Source organism: Pleurodeles waltl, chromosome 1_2 (genome assembly GCF_031143425.1).
Source record: "Pleurodeles waltl isolate 20211129_DDA chromosome 1_2, aPleWal1.hap1.20221129, whole genome shotgun sequence".
Classification (NCBI taxonomy): domain Eukaryota; kingdom Metazoa; phylum Chordata; class Amphibia; order Caudata; family Salamandridae; genus Pleurodeles; species Pleurodeles waltl.
In genome coordinates, this window is record NC_090437.1 from 1,267,108,792 (window position 1) to 1,267,123,431 (window position 14,640).

Below are 14,640 nucleotides of genomic sequence, written 5' to 3' on the forward strand. Positions count from 1 at the left end.
CTCTGAATTCTCTCACGGCGTAAGAAGGGCAACCCCCAGATCCATGGCATATTTCTCATTACGAGTTTGAGAGGAGTGTGAATGGAAGGACCTAACCCTTCTCCATCATTGAAAGAGATAGGGTTACTTAAGATCAACAGTCTAGATGCCCAGCCTGCTTGTTGGAATGAGGATGACAGCACAAGCAGCCAGGGAGCTGCCAGGGGCAGAAGGGGTGGTTGAAAAGTCTGATGGTTGTTGAAGACTACGACTAAGACAGCAGGGTAATATGGGTCACAGCAAGGGGCATCACTGGTGATCTATGCCATGTAGCTCATCTAGGTCAAGTAGCTCTTCCCGGCCATTCCCTCCTGACAAGCACACTCACCATTGATAAACCCAGGACGGATGGCCGGGGACCACTGCCTGGGTCTCTGCAGCTCATAAGTCCCTTGCCGGGTGGCCTGTGGCACTCCTGCACAGCAGGGGGCCACCGCAGGGTAGCGTGGCAGAAAGAGACACCTCCGCCATACTCAACTGGAGTCCGTAGGGCTTGAACAGTTTGATTTGCACAACCTGCACTCTGCAGCCATCAGGAAAGGCAGAGCCACAACCTCAGGCTCTCACCCGGCTCCAAATCCCAACAGTAACTTAGGCTCCTTTGCCGCTCAGTAAATAGCAGCCGTTACAAAGTTAGGACCAATGTGGTGTCAGAGCTCAGCTGTCCCCCATGTAGATCATCGCTGCCATGGTCACCACAGAAAGTGCCTCCATTCACCTCAGCTTGAGCCGCAAATTGGACCCCATGTGAGTTAAGTGGTCGCGGCAGTCAGCAGCCGCAGCAAAGAGCCAAATAGAGTCAAGTTATCTTGGCCAGTGGTAGCAGATGACTGAGGGGACTCGAGCAATCTCAAAGTATGACCACCATCTTGACACCCCAAGCAAAGCCTTGTTTTTTCTATTAAAGAAAGTTCTATTTGTTTAACTTGGTGTACAATTCATTTTGTTTGGTGTTTTCAATTTATTGCTGTTTCAGTGTTTCACAAATACTTTACACACTGCCTCTAATTGCTAAACTAAAATTGCTCATCACTAATGCTTAATGCTGATCTTCATGGAAGATAATGCTCTCATTCCAGTAAATGTGCTAAAACTACTCCAGCAGGGACCAGTTCAAATTTGAAGTTACATATGTCCAACTTGATTTCAAGTCAAGTTTCAATTTTCCTGCATGTCATTTTACCACAAGAAGTTGCTTATTTTCCAAAGATGGAAGTGCTCTACTTTTTATAGTTCATCGAAAAAGATTACTATATTGAGATTCAAGTCTAGAGGCCTGCTTTAGGTTTGGCAGAGGGAGTTACTCCATAACAAACGTGACTGATATCCCATCTGCCGTAGTACAATCCCATATTATACTATGGGGATTGTAATACGGCAGATGGGATATTTGTCACATTTGTGATGGAGTATTCCCTCCGCCATGACCTAAATCAGGCCCCAGGTCTAATGGACTGTACTGCCGCTATCGGTTTATCTACACTACCAAAACATGTGGCTGAGGGTAGTGGTAAGTTTGCATGCACCCTGGCGAGTTCACTACACAACATATTTAGGTGGAGCATATTAGCCAAATATCCCACAGGATCTAAGTGGGAAACACAAACACAGTCTCAGCTGCAAGTGAGAAGAAAGGGTAACAAAGAAATAGCATTACACTGTAATGGGAGGAAAGCAAAGCAATAGACCAATAGATGAGGGCAAGTGGCTGAAAGTGCCTATATGTAAATATATTGTTCATATTTTAGTAAAAGCAACGAGTCTTGGCTAACACCAGATCGAAAAATATGTAGAACTGGCATATGAGGGGAACGGTAAACCTGGGAGTTATAAAGAGGCTAAACGTAATTACCATTGCAGGTTTTGGCTACAAATGTAGTACACAACTTTAAATAAACTTGGGACTGCACCTAAGGCAAGTGGGATTGAAATGAATACAGGTTTGGGCTGGGCTATAGGGCGATCAGGCAGTACCAGAAAGGTAGGTCTGACAGTGCAGAGTGTGAGTTAGGTATTTGGCCTTTCTAGGCCTGTTTTTTTAGTGTGGTATGCAGGTTTTTACTGTTGATTGTCCTGACATTAAGACAAACATTGTCTGCAACTGGGGTTGCCACCTGCCCGGTTTTCTACTGGCACCACCAGTATTTTAACGGTCTGGCATGTAAGAAAATAAGCAGAATCATCTAAAGCCAGTATTTTCAGTCCTGACTTGTATACACTTCAGGCAACATATATAAATAACAGGCAGTTTTAAATGTGCTCTGGAGCTGTGGTACTGATTCTTGACTATTAATTGAGGTAAACAAAGATAGAAAATAAATTCATGTTACAAATGAATTCATAAGATTTTGTTTCAAGTCCTATTTAGTATCAGTCCAGGCAGGGTAGCTCCAGTCTGTGCTGAGTGGCAGGGTGGGGGTGCCAAAAACATTACAAATTAATAAAATCATGAGAAAAAAAAAAAACTATCCTACTCGCCGCTTCCGCCCCTCCTTGGTCCTCACTTACAGCAGGCACCGGCTCCCAGCCTGCCCTGTGGCCAATCCTAACATTACTCTCATGTTGCTGGCAGCATGAAAGCAGTATTAGGATTGCCCAGAGAGCCCTGGCTTGGTGCTCTGAGGCAGACTGGGAGCCTCGGCCTGCTGTCTTCAAACCCGGCAACACAGTGCCAGGCTGGAGAGAGCACAGTGCGCATGTGTGTTTGGCTGGCACAAGATGGCTGGCCAAACACACATGCGCACTGAGGGGAGTGCACACCACTGCCCTCACTGCTTGTCATCCCTACAGCCCCGCCCCTTGAAAAATAAAAACAATAATAAACATTGTTTAGTATTGTTTTTATTTTTCAATTTGCAGCTGCTGGTGGTGTGGGGAGGACAATGATCCTGCTCCATAGCCAGTAGCTCATGCACTCTTAAAACAACAAAAGGCCAGTATTTGTTCTTGGAAGGGTGGCAACCCTATGACTTCCACAAGCAGAAATGCATGCAGTCTTCTGTAAAGCCTGTCTTCACAAGTTCAAAAGTGCCCCGTTTTGCAAACAAGGGGCACTTTTTTCGCTGTTTGATTCGCTAATTGGGGCTGCTTTCATTTGATGTCCACGTCCTGTCACAGTTTAATCCTGCCTAAATATGCTATATTAGAATCTGAAAATAGACGTTATGAAATGTAGTGTAATTGATCCCTTCTTGGACTCAAACGTTTACATTTGGAAGTATGTCTGAGTCGGCACTGTCTGAGGTGGGCATAAACTTTCTTTGGCACCCGCCGAAAAAAAAACATGTTCCTTCAAGAGCAAGACAGACAAAGTTGCTCATCGTCTAAGAAGGCCTGATAATGCCGTGTAATTCCGCACAGAAAACTAATGTTCCAGCTTTTTCATGTTTTGTATTTTCTGTAATTCTAGCTCTTTATATCCAGTTTAATTATCCCCTTTCATGGGCAAATGTTTAGGAAAAAAGGTAGCCTCATAATTTCCGTTCACAATGTTGATATCATGTTGCATGATTCATTCCATTTTTCCCTGACAGTGAACAAGGAAAACAACATATGTTTTTGCATAACCCTTCTGTCACCTATTTTTCCACAGGACTCATAGTGAGAAAAGACCTGCTGATTTAGATTTTCAAACTGCTATACAGACAAGGGACCAGCTTTTAATTTCCCACAAAATAAAACACAATTTCTAAATGTTATACTATAAACACGCATGTAAAGTGGTAAGTGAATATTGATGGGCCAATTGGCAAGATAATTTGCTCGCGTAAGATCAGCTACGACTGTAAATTCACGTTTTACATTCACGATACGTTAATCGTAATAGGTAAATCAATTTAAACAGACATAATATCACCCCTCTTAGCGTACATACATGCAAATGTAATGCAATTCTAGTTAGAGCATTCTTAGCCACTGAAATTGAAGTCAATATTATAGCCTTAGAACCCGCCGTAGCGGGCTCTACCGGCTATTAAAGGCCCGCTCCCCGCGTTAAATTTAACAAGGGAGAGGGACTTTAATAGCCGGTAGAGCCCGCTACGGAGGGTTCTAAGGCTATTAGAACATTCTGCCACTCAGGGCAGAATGTTCTATTAAAAAAAAAAATGTCCACGGAGCCCGAGGGGATTAAAATCCCCTTGGGCTCCGTGAGGCTTTGTTCACAGCTGTTGCTGTGAACAAAGCGAACATTGGAATGTTGGCGCTGCGGGCTTTTACCGGCCAGTAAAAGCCCGCAGCACTCCATTGTTTTCAATGGAGCCCCCAGCAATCCAATGTTCTAAAATGCAATGATGACCTGAGAGTGTCTATTTAGAGCACTTACAAGGTCACAGTACTTTATAATGTAGGAAGGACTGTGTTCAAGCAAACGATAACACCCCTCCAACCCACACACACACACTTTGAATGTTATCTGGCATACTACAGCTTATCGAACACCGCCACATTGGACAATTCGAAATACACACACCTGATACACATACACACACCACTCCCACACACCCAATACAATATAAAACACACACCCGCATCACCCACAAACCCCTACTACCAAAAATTCTGAAAGAAGGCCGGAGAGAGACACCACCATCCACAAACTAGCAGCCACAGGCACTCAACACCATCACCCAAACAACTTCCACGCACAAAACACCACACACCACTACATATCACCACACTTATCATCACACACCCCACCCCACACATCACCCACACCACCCCAGGGCACGGCAAAGACACCCCAGGTTCTCGGAGGACGAGCTCAGGGTCATGGTGCAGGAAATCGTCCGGGTAGAGCCACAGCTATTTGGAGCACAGGTGCAGCACACCTCAATTGCAAGGAAGTTGGAGCTATGGCGAAGAATAGCGGACAGGGTCAACGCAGTGGGACAACACCCAAGAAATCGGGGGGACATCAGGAAGAGGTGGAACGACCTACGGGGGAAGGTGTGCTCAGTGGTCTCAAGACACCACCAGGCGGTCCGGAGGACTGGCGGCGGACCCCCACACCCTCCCCCACAACTAACAACATGGGAGGAGCAGGTCTTGGAGATTCTGCATCCTGAGGGCCTCGCAGGAGTCGGTGGAGGAATGGACTCTGGTAAGAAACATCTTAACTATTACATCCCCCACCCTACCTGCATGCCAGCACATACCCCCACCCTCACCCCCAGCACTCCTACTCCTCACTAATGTCCCACTATCACAACCCACCCACCCCAACACCAAGCCCTGCATGCAAAAACAAAGCATGGACACCCATCACTAAAGCATGCCCACTGCACATACCCATACAACCCCCTAAACCATCATCACACAAGCCCCCACACAGGAATGCCAGCACTGAGGTACACGGTCACCCACCCATTGCACACCATGACACACACAGATGCAATAATCATGCTTTTCCACCCCTGTAGGACCACTACCCAACGTCACCAGACAGGAGGGTCCAGACATCTCCACCCCACCCACAGAAGAGGCCCACAGTGATGACAGCAGCTCTGTCCACCTGGATCTAGATGACCAGCCCGGACCATCGAGGGCCTCGGGACAGTCGGGTCCCCTCACACAGGCACAGGCCACCACAGACCTTCCACCCTCTGGTAACACCAGCACAGCACCCACCCAGCGGGCCCATACCTCCGTCACCAGGACACGTCAATCAGCTGTGTGTCCACCACTACAGGGTACCCAGGCTAACCCACCACCCCAACAACAACAGGGACCTGGGGGGAGTGGTAGTGGGCACACGGTCCAGGGGACGGAGGCCCAGGAACACAGGGGAACTGGGAGGGCTGCTGTGCGACAGGGGGCAGACAGGCCCAGGGAACCCACTCTCCACGAGGCCCTCTCCTCCATGATGGGAGCATACTACCACTCCCAGGAGACGATGGCAACGGTCCTGGCCAAGTTTCAGGAGACCCAGCGCATGCAGGAGGAACAGTATTTGGGGTTCAGGGAGAAACTCAGAACCATCAGCTCCGCCCTGGGCACCATCGTAGGGGTGCTGAAGGAAATACTCAACACTAGGAGGAACACTGTGGCACTCCAAGGGGCCCCTGACACTAGCATGGACGATGAACTGCCCACCACCTCCGCCGGCACTAGTGGACAGGAGGCACCGCCACAGGACCACCACACCAGCACCCCACCCCCTGCAGATGGAGAACCACCCCGCAAGTGGTCCCTGAGATCCAGGAACAAGACAGAGCACGATGCCAAGACCCCCACCAAGAAATGAGACCACCCTGATTGTCAACCCACTGTCCGACTTTGTCACCCTGTCCATATTTGAACTGCCCCAGCTCCACTTCCTATGCCCATATGGGCAATGCACCTATGAGACAAATAGACTGGACTCTGCCATGGACACTCCTCCGCCATCACCCCTCACCATTTAACTTCCCCCTCCAATAATTTTTATGTAAATAAACACACCTAAAACACCAAAAGATATGGAGTCTGTCTGTCATTTCGAAATAGTGTATTTGCTATTACAGTGACAAAATTTCCAGGAAATAGTAATGTCAACATACCGTTGTCACACAGCTCTAGTCCATGAGGAATCTAAGCAGATGACACACAGTGGGACCCATACCTGTGAAACCGTAAGGGAAAGTGACAACTCAGTGACCATACACTGGGTGAAATCGACAGACAGGAGAGAGGTAGAAGTGTAAAAGTACTTGTAGTAGGCAGGAATGTATTCTCACCTGTGTCTCACTGGAAATATTGCTGGATGAATGAGTCCCTGTTGTCAATGTCTTCTTCATCTGCTTCCTCCTCATCACTGTCCACAGGCTCCACAGCTGTCACAACACCGCCATCTGGACCATCCTCCTGCAGAAAAGGCACCTGTCGTTGCAAAGCCAAGTTATGAAGCATACAGCAGGCCACGATGATCTGGCACACCTTCTTTGGTGGGTAGAATAGGGATCCACCTGTCATATGCAGGCACCTAAACCTGGCCTTCAGGAGGCCGAAGGTGCGTTCGATCACCCTCCTAGTTCGCCCGTGGGCCTCATTGTAGCGTTCCTCTGCCCTGGTCCTGGGATTCCTCACTAGGGTCAGTAGCCATGACAGGTTGGGGTAACCAGAGTCACCTAATAGCCACACCCGGTGCCTCTGTAGTTGACCCATCACATAAGGGATGCTGCTATTCCACATGATGTAGGCGTCATGCACTGAGCCAGGGAACATGGCATTCACATGGGAATTGTACTGGTCTGCCAAACACACCATCTGTACATTCATGGAATGATAACTCTTCCGGTTCCTGTACACCTGTTCACTCCTGTGGGGGGGGACCAAAGCCACATGGGTCCCATCAATAGCATCTATGATGTTGGGGATATGTCCAAGGGCATATAAATCACCTTTCACTGTAGGCAAGTCCTCCACCTGCGGGAAAACGATGTAGCTCCGCATGTGTTTCAGTAGGGCAGACAACACTCTGGACAACACGTTGGAAAACATAGGCTGGGACATCCCTAATGCCATGGCCACAGTTGTTTGAAATGACCCACTTGCAAGGAAATGGAGCACTGACAGCACCTGCACTTGAGGGGGGATTCCTGTGGGATGGCGGATTGCTGACATCAGGTCTGGCTCCAACTGGGTACACAGTTCCTGGATTGTGGCATGGTCAAATCTGTAGGGGATGATCACATTTCTTTCCTCCATTGTCGACAGGTCCACCAGCGGTCGGTACACCGGAGGATTCCACCATCTCCTCACATGGCCCAGCGGACAGTGCCTATGAAGGACAACAGCGAACACAGAGTCAAACAACTCACAGTCTAGACAGAACACGATTCATACACAAATTCAGGCCTGTATGTGTGTTGAGAGTAGACCTAGGTATGTGTGACGCAGTTGGTAATTAGGCCATGTGGGCCCCTGAAATGGCGGCTGCCTGACCTCTAAAGTGGGACAATGGCATGTGAGGTAACAGCGCTGGCGTTGTACACCGTCGCGGTAGGCGGTCGAAGACCGCGGCGCAATGCTGCATTGGTTAACATTGGACCCTATGGGTCCCATGAGCCAATGACGATATACGCCGGCGGTGATGGTACGCACTGCTGCGGACGTAACCCCTGCGGACGTGACCGCCATTTTCTATCACTTCAATCACTCGATACCTGATCTTCGACAGGAGAGGACCTACACTGCAAGTGCTGCCGTGACCTCGTTCTGGAAGAGACAATGGCTTGTGCGCCTGGGGAAAGGGCCCCTGCCTTCACTGCGGAGGAGTTGGAGAAGCTCGTGGATGGGGTACACGCTACTCTACGGTCCTCCAGACCAACAGGTAAGTACACAGGGAGCATGCTGTATGGGCTATGCATGTGTGGAGAGGGCTGGTTGTAAGAAGGAAGGGGGCCGAGTTCTGCGTGCATGAAAGACGGTGAGTGCATGTGCCACATGGCAAGGGTAGGGATGGAGGCCACTCACTTTGACGGCGCAGTTGCTAATTACTTCTCTTCTTCCCCTCTACATTTCATGTAGGTCAGCGCCCACCAGAAGAAGGATATTTGGCGTGCCATCGCCAAGGACGTCCGGACCCTGGGGGCCCACCACAGACAGAGCACCCACTACCGGAAGAGATGGGAGGACATTCGCCGCTGGAGCAAGAAGACGGCGGAGGCTCAGCTGGGGATGGCCTCCCAACATGGGAGGGGTGCCCGTCGAACCATGACCCCCCTGATGTTCCGGATCCTGGCGGTGGCCTACCCTGTGTTGGATGGGCGCTTGAGGGCATCACAGCAGACACAAGGGGGTGAGTACACTTTCATTCTGCTGACATTGCGTGCAGTGGAGGTGTCTGGGTGGGGGAGGAGGGCTGTGGGTTTCCCTAGGCCAGGGCGAGTTCCGTAGGCAAGGCCCCTCCGTAAGGCAGGCCATGTGGCACCCCACCCCACCTCTGTAGAGTGCCAACTACAGGCATTTCTGCCCCTGTGTCATCTATGTGTGCAGATGTCGTACATAGCCTTGTAGGCCATTTCCCAGGAATTGCAGTGTAGAGCCCAACAGCGCAATGTAGTGCAGGGTGCTTCTGTGTCTGTCTTGTCCGCCAACGGAAGCGGTAATCCATGCACTCAACATGTCTTTCTTCTGTTCCCCCCCCTTTTTTTTCTGGTCTCCCTGTTCTTGTGTGCATCAGCATCATCAGGCGGAGGTGCAGTGGCACCGGAGTACGAGGGAGCTGCATCCCACATGGGCATGGAGGCCCACACTACGGACTCAGAATACACCAGTGGGACGGAGGGCGAGGGGAGCACCACGGCGGTCACAGCATCTGCAACCAGCGACACGGACTCGTCCTCCGATGGGAGCTCCCTTGTGGTGGTGGCAACATCTGTGCCCCCCACTTCAACAGGTACAGCCGCCACCCTCCCTACCAGCACCGCCCTCCCAGCAGCCCCTCAGCCTTCGGCCCGTGCCCGCTCACCCAGGAGGGTGGGCATCACCTTCGCCCCAGGCACCTCAGCCCCTGTCCCTGTCACCTCTGCTGCTCTCAGTGAGGAGGCCATTGACCTCCTCAGGTCACTCACTGTTGGGCAGTCTACCATTTTGAATGCCATCCAGGGTGTAGAAAGGGAGTTGCAACACACAAATGCATTCCTGGAGGGCATTCATTCTGGTCAGGCTGCCCTTCATCGAACCGTTCAGACTCTGGCCTCAGCACTGATGGCAGCCATTGTCCCTGTGTCAAGCCTCCCCCCTCCAACTTCCTCCACCCAGAACCAATCCCCTGTACCTGTGCCTATCCCAAGCACACCATCAGACCAGCCTGCACACACCTCACCACACAAGGGAAGCTCGGGCAAACATAAGCAACACACATCCCACAGGCACTCACGCAAGCATCACACACATACAGACACACCAGCATCCACTGCCTCCACTGTGTCCCCCACCTCGTCGTCTCCCTCCTCCCTCCCAGTCTCGTCTACACTCACACCTGCATGCACTACCTCTACAGCCACTACGTCCCGCACCAGCACACCCAGCAGCACACCCCGCTCACGTGCAGTCACCACCCCCACTACCATTCACACGTCCCCTGTGTCCTCTCCCAGTGTGTCTGTGACGCCCCCTCCCAAGATACACAAACGCAGGCACACACCACGTCACGGGGTGAGTGAAGCACTCTGGGCACCAGTCCCCCTCCAGAACCAGTGGAGACATGCATCCACTCCGTCTGTCCTGCACAGGATGAAGCACTCTGGGCACCAGTCCCCCTCCAGAACCACTGGAGACTGTTATCCACTTGAGAGACTGTGGCTTTGCACTCCCCAGGATGGTACAGTGGGCAAACCACCCACTGGAGAGACTTGATAGACTGTGGCTTTGCACTCCCTAGGATAATGCAGAGGGCAAACCACCCACTGGAGAGACTTGAGAGACTGTGGCTTTGCACTCCCCAGGATAATGCAGTGGGCAAACCACCCACTGAAGAGACTTGAGAGATTGTGGCTTTGCACTCCCCAGGATACATCAATGGGCATGGAGCCCCCTCGTGGACCTGGCGTCGTGCACTCATCCGGCTGAGGTGCCCCCGCCTTCCCTTCCCCCTGAGGTGCCTGTTGTATTTCTATCTGATGCCCCTGCAGTGTTCTCTCCATCATGTTCGGGTATCTTGTGTGGGCTTCGCCCATGCATTTTGGGCCCAGTGGTCCACGGACTATGAATATTGCAATACCTGGACTACTATTCGTGGTGTATATTTTGTTAATAGTGTATATATGTAGATATGTGCTTACTCTATTTTGATATAATACAATGGTTCCACTCATTTCCTTTTGTCTTTGCATTCTTCCGGGGGGATTTGGGGGTGTTACTGTAATGTTTGGATATGCATTGGTGTGTGTGTTGTAGTGGGTGAGGGTGGGGGTGTTGCTTGTGTGTGTCCCTATTTTTTGCCTCCCCTCTCTCCTGTGTCGTAGGTGCAGTACTCACCGTGGTCTTCGCCGCTGGCGTTGGTGCTCCTGGTACAGGAGCAGGAAGACTAGTGCAGGAAGAATATGGAGTTCCGGGTCCATGGTGTCGTCGTTCCTCGTGGAGTGTGTAGAGGTGAGCGTTTTCCCTTTGAAATGGCTGTTTCTGCCGTGTTTTTATCCGCGGTGAATCCGCCCCGGAAAAGGTGACGGATTGGCCTGTCATAATAGTGTGGGTGGGCATTTCCATTTACCTTCTTCATCTATCTTAAAACATATACAATTATCATATAAACCTTCATCAGAAATAAACTTTTGGCATTAGAGTGTAATGCTCAAAACACCATAACACAAATATCACTTAGGACAGGTTGGAGGGTAAAAGGAAAGAGGGAGTCAGGAGTAAAGATGGAGAGGACAAGTAGCATAGAAACGATGTCATGGGCCCTGGAGTAAGAAAAGAAAATGGTTGACTGGAATTTCAGTAGGGAAATACAGCAGTAATTAGAGTTGAGTGAGGTCCCTAGGTGCCTCTGCACCTGTAGCTCCAATGATAATCAGGCCTCAGGAGAAAAAGTGGATGGCTCAGAAAAACAGAAGTGAAAGGAATACAACAGACAAAAAGAAGAAAGAGAAGATGTCACAACGAAATAAAAGAAAGAAGGGAAAGAAAGAACGAGAAAATCAAAACACAACTAAGAGAAAAATAGAGCAAACGTGTGAGACAAAAGAAAAAATGAAAAGAAAAACAGTTGACATAAGTGACCCGATTCAAAGCACCACAACCACCATGAGCGTAAAGGAGCGACACAAAAGAAAAAAAAGTTTGCTTGCAGTCAAACATACAGGCAAACGTGCAATTATCCATGTATCAGGGTCAGTCCCAAAGGTGGTAACAAAACTGCCCCAAGGAGGGACAAACGTAAAGCATTTACCAATGTCATAAAAGGATTTTTGAAAGGCAAGCCCACAAACGAGTGAATGTGATGGGTGTGAGGAGGGCGTGGTTAAAAGTCCACATAGAAACCAAAACGTTGGAAAAGCAGGGCTTGTGCGCTGCTATGCTCGACCTAAAGATGGCTTTAAATTCCTTCTGATTCAGCAGAAGTCAATTGGGGGAATGTATTCTCCTGATTTTTTTTGTTTTCATCTCCCACTTTCCTATTCTAAAATGTTGGCGAGTATGTTTTACGCTCATACTCGCCTTTGTGAACTGTCCTCAATGGATGGAACAAAGTGGCTGCCCTTATATGAGCCTGTTTTAAGCCATGTTTGCTCTTGGAGCGGGCTGCACCTGCTTAAAGTGACATGTCGCCCAGTGTGTGACCCAGTGACCACAAAAAGAAAATAGCGCTCGTCCCATTTGTAATCCCCGAATTGTCTGTCTAGCGTCAAATCTCCAGATCCGTGGGGGCCTCGAGGCTGGGGGTGTTTCAGTAAGCGCAGACAGATGAAGATTCTGGGTTGAACGTTTAGATGAAGCCTCCTAGAAATGGATCAGTGCAGCCCCTTCGGTGCTGGGTCCAAGCCAACACCTATGCTTTCCTGGCAGGGCCTGCACAGAACACGCTGCTAAACTCAGAAAGTATTGTCAACAGATATTCTTCCAAAACACAATTCAGTCTCTGGTCAAAAACGTCTTGGAAATGATTCCTGCGATAACTAGCAGAGCTGTTGGGCATTTCAAGAAACCCAAGAGGCTCAGAACCTTCTAAATCACATGAAAAAAATTTATCTTACGGAAAAAGGGACAATATTACTAAGTGTTAGCGTGAACATGGAGCATGAATAGTTTATCAAACTAAAAGAGTTATGTTAGGCATTCCGATGCAAACTTTACACAAAATACCGTGTCAGTACAACATGGAGGCCTTCTGTCAGCAGACAGGCCAAGATAGGAAGCACCCTGTTTGCGTTAACTGCCACCACAAGGATGCCCTTCAAACCTTTCTCAAGCAAAGCCCCATGTGCTGTTTCACTTCTGTGTTTGCCTCATTCATCTGAGTGAAGTACAGCTCCAATATGATGGCCTTTATTTTCTGAGTAAACACGTTGGGGGTCTGATGAGGCTGTATTTCACCCACAAACAGATGTAAACTTTGTCTTGGGTGTGAGAAATAATCTGGAGCAATCGCAAGGCCAGACAACGCGAAGCCATTGCTGTTCCACTCACATATGATGTTTCAAAGTCAATCACTTGAGTAATTTTAGAAAAGGTTTGAGAGCTAAAAGGCTTTCAATCTAAGGAAGCCGGCCGTAAAGAGGCCCCAGGGAAGCACTAAATGTTTGGACAAGGCATTTGCTCCAATAGAGAAAGGTGCGCACTGTTTACGCGTTTACCACAGGGAATAGAGCCCCAGAGAAAGATCATCTGGAGATACGTTCTTCAGTCTAAAGTACAATGTCTGAGACCTGCTTTACATTAATTGCAAACTGTAACGAGTTAGAGCTCTTAGTGTTGTAAATTACTGACTGGACTTTTCTTGGTACACAGACTAAAAATAACAAGAGGAAGAGAGCGAGCTGGCTCTGGAAAAGCCCCCCACTGTTGTTGGTTTATGTTTACAGAGGGAGCTGGTGGGGAGGAGGGGCTGATTATACACCCACAGTGTAAGACAAACAGGCCAATACTGAAAGAAAAAGTCCCCTTCAGACGAGATAAACAGGACATAGCGTAATTATACAGTAGTTTGTGGTGCTCTCAAAGAGAAAAAGGCAGGACAAAGAGGCAGAACTGACCACTAGCAAGCAAGGATTTTTGAATGACAATGGAACTAACAAATGAAATCACTGGAACCCACAGTATAAGTATACTTAAAAAGTATACAACACGTCGAACGCTATGCTCAACCTAAAAATAGAGTAAACTTTAGTGAGTAAAGTGAGACCATAACAACAAAAACTTAATTAGTAGAACCGGAGGTATACACTTTTAAAGGCTTACATCAAAATAGTTCCAAAAACCAGAAAGCGCTAACTGTGGGTACCTGACTGGAACAAAGCCACAAGTTCAGGTCAACTGCGATAAATTGTGGGCCGCATACAGAGGCCAAGGTTAGTCCCACTGAAAAAGTTACCATCTCAATAGGGCGTACAGAGTTCAAAACTTCAGGATTTCATAGGAGGAGCTCACCTGATGTCAGCTAATGGTCCAGAACCTGGGGAGGCACCTCCTGGGGATCAGAAATATACTCCAGCAGAGTCCCTCAGGGCTCAGGCAGGTCCAGCTGCAGGTCCAGACAGGGCTAGTTGCAGCTGCTCAGCTAAGCAGTTGAAGAGAGGTCTCTGGAACATGTTGTGTCCATGTAGCTCAGAACAGAACAGCAGCAGACCCTTTGAGTCACTCAAGTTAGCCTAGGAGGAAGGGGGCAGGTCCAGTCTTTCTTCTTATAGAGCAGGGCAAGCCTCAAGCAGCAGGAGAGTCCTCTGAACAACAAGGCAGGCTTCAAGAAGCAGGGCAGTCCTCTGGGGAACAAGGGAGGCCTCAAGCAGCAGGGCAGGGGAAAAGGAAAGCCCTAAGTTGAAGGCAGTGGCATAGTCAAGACAGAATCCAATCACTACATGGAGAGTAGTGTGATGAGTTTGATCAAGATGATCTTCCGAAAGACCTTCAGATGAAAACACAGGATGCTAAGACGTTTATTGCTTTAGGCTTAAAGGA